A 3488-nucleotide genomic window follows, 5' to 3' on the forward strand; every position below is an offset into this window, starting at 1 on the left:
TAAATGTTATCTTTTAAAATCTCACTTTAATTCGGAATTTATTTAAAACTTTAAAAGGATTGCTTCCAAATGTATTCATTTGCATGTTCCAAATGTATTCATTTGTAAGTTCGAATATTGGTTTTGCGTATGTTCGAAAAGACGAAAATCCAATCAGATTCTGTGACACCATTGAAAATCAGAATTAGTTTGTAATTCTGACAGCTAAGCAATTCTGTCTTGAATTCCACAACACCCCTGATTAAAAAATGGAATTATTAAACCAAGTAAAAGTGTTCCAAAAAGAGGCACTGATGAACAAGGTAAGCCAAAAAGGAAAATGGTAGTTGATTTCCAAAAAATTAATGCTCAGACAGTCACAGATAGATACTCAATACCTCATGTAAAAATGACTATCCGAAATTTAGGAAAAGAAAAAGGATTTTCAACTATAGATTTAGAACCAGGATTCCATCAAATTTTAATAAAGGAATCCGATAGAGAAAATACCGCTTTTGTAGTCAATGGAGCAAAGTATGGTAGGTAGGTAGGGTAGGTAGGAGTACAGCCCTGTTATCTATCGGGCTCAATTAGCACTTGATGTGCCATTTTGATACACTATTCGTAGAACCTCCTGTATCTGCTATTACGTTTCACCTGCTCTCTCAAACCATTTTGAGGTTTCGATGAAACTACTTACGTCTGAAATACCTTTAGTGTAAATCCATTCAAGGTTTGGTGCATGATGGATTACAAGTGTTTTATGTCGGATCTGTGCTAGAGCTGGGTATTCGCAGAGAAAGTGGAAAATTATTTCCTTGTTCCCTGCTACTCCGCAGCCTCGGCAGATGTCGTTGTAGGGCATACCCATTTTGGACGCATGTTCCCCAAATGACCAGTGCCCTGTTGTGGTAGCTGTTACTCTGTAGATACTTTTTCTTGACCTATTTAATAAGTCGTAGGTTCTTTTCCTGTCATATGTTGGCCATAATTGTTATGACGCATTTTGTAATGTATTTCCACCTGTTATTTGCAACTTGTTGAAATTGTCTATTGATCTCTCCTTTGATTGATCCTAGAGGGCTTGGTATTAACTCCGCCTCGGATTCGTTAAGGAAAGCTCCTGCCTTTGCCAACTCGTCTGCTTTTTCGTTACCGAAAATGTTCCTGTGGCCGGGAACCTAGATCAAGTCTAGTTGGAGCTTGTCTTTCATTGAGCTTAGTGCTCTCTTGCAGTTGTGAACTATACTGGAATTTGTCATGGGTGAAGACAAGGCCAGAAGCGCTGCCTGGCTATCCGTAAATATAGTTGCCTTATGTAAGTTATTTTTTAACAAACTTTATTTATATAATTGATAATATAATAATTAAATTTTATTTATAATTTCAAATTAAATTTTGTAAGGCACAATTGAAGAAAAAATGGCGTTAGCTGTTCTGTAGCACTCGAACTGTACAAGCGAAGCCTTCCGAAAATGAATGGCACGAAAAAATGAGCTTTACCCGACATTCCGTGATTCAGCTTGGGTAATCCACAGGAGATGTCCGAAAAGGGGTATTTTACAACACCGAATTGGTGTTGCCAGATTTGGTGTCTCCCTACAGTTGAATACAATGTTTTATTTTTTAACTCTTCCCCCTCGAATTTATGTTTGTCCTCAAGCGATTTCCAGGAATACGGAATGTGGGAAATGTTTAGTATCGCGCCGGTTAAGTATCGTTTATGGAGAAAAACAGGGGGGGCACGCCCCCTTATTGGAAAGAGGAAGGATTGAACTTTTTAATAAACCCACCCTCGACCCCCTAGAGCCCATATAGACCTGTAGGGAGCCCTTTGAAAATGACCAAAAATCAGTGTTTTTGCTCATTTGATACAAAACTGAAACCAATGCAACCCAGCCAACATTTTTGTAAGTACTTTTAATATTTGTTGTAAATAAAGCTTTATTTTAATTATTTTATTATTATTTTATATTATTTTAGTTACAATTCTCTGCATTTGCACAATAAGAAAAGGGTTGCCATGGTTACTTTTTTTGAAGCGCGGCGCGGAAAAAAAATAACCATTGCAAAGCTTTATTTACAACAAATATTAAAAAAATTAATATACAATTAATTAATTTTTCAACTTTAAATGCAAATATCTTTAAAACTATAAGTCAGTATTTTAGCATTTCATTCCTTTCTGCATTGGCGGCCTTCGGCCGCGCTTTAAAAAAATAACTCTGGCCGGTCAAACACCGGCTACGCCATCCACAGTATTTTAGCATTGAACACCTTTTCGCGTTCACTTCATACATTTATTGCTAAGTGGGTTTAATTTATTCCCTTTTGTTCGTGCTTTCTCGGTAATTTGACAGTTCAAATTAGGTGTATAAAGGTGTATTTTATTTAAAGATTTACAAAGAAATTAACCATCAAAAGTAATTAAAAACATTACTAGTGATTTTTATAATTCATAAGTATGTAATATATGTATGTGCGTGAAAATGTATCCATAATTGGCTTGGTACAATGCACAACAGATGAAAATACACTAGCATATATTTAGAAATTTGCAAAAAATAGCATTTTTTAAAGTGAATTTGTGGAAAAATCTGTGAATCGATTTTTATAAAATATGTTTTAAAATAAAGTTCGATAATTTAAGCATACATGCGTGTTTAAAATTTTCAAATTGGTTCTTTCGTTTAGGTACAGTGAACCAAAATTAACCGGCGCGATACTAAACCCGACCCCGGAATGTTACCAAATTAGGGCAGGTTACTTTGTATCTCGATTGTTGATTCATTGCAGTTCGGTGATGCGGCTATGGCTGCTACTTTTGTTTCTGCGACTGTTGCAAGTTTTATCGGCAATATTATACACTTCAGCCGTTGATTGTATTTGTGCAATCCGAAGACGAGAGTCAGAGCAATGCCAGAAAGGGTTACCACTGTAATACTCTAGAGCCTCTAGGAATAATATCCTCAATCGTTCAGTTTCGCTAGGTATAAATTGTACGAGAAGAATTCTTGGCTTCATTATGGCGGATTCCAAGTTGCTGAACCGTTTGTTGTTGATTACCACCGAATCATCAGATGTTTGTATTGTATAGGTGCCCTCTAAATGCAGATCTGTGCCATTCCAAGTTGTGTTACCATTGTAGTTGTTTAATAGAATGGTACCTTCGCCGAGTTCTTCCGCCAGTACAATATGAATTACTTATATTAACAATTTTGTTTTAACTATTTGTTAATGTACGGTTTTACAATTTCTTAGAACGCTAAATTTACAATTTTTGTTAACGAATATTTCTTTTGTATTTAAATGTAAATTTAATTATTTTTAATTAATGGTTTTACAAGTGTATTTTGATATTCTGTTTCTTCTAGATTTGGTATTTTAACAATGTATAAAATTATAGTTTTATTGTGTAGAATTGAAACGTCAGAAAACTCCATGATTTCTTCTATCGGTTTTCCATGTTTTTTATTATTATTTTTTATGTGTTCTCTATTTCAATTAAC

The sequence above is a fragment of the Bactrocera neohumeralis genome, chromosome 3 (assembly GCF_024586455.1).
Source record: "Bactrocera neohumeralis isolate Rockhampton chromosome 3, APGP_CSIRO_Bneo_wtdbg2-racon-allhic-juicebox.fasta_v2, whole genome shotgun sequence".
Taxonomy (NCBI): Eukaryota; Metazoa; Arthropoda; class Insecta; order Diptera; family Tephritidae; genus Bactrocera; species Bactrocera neohumeralis.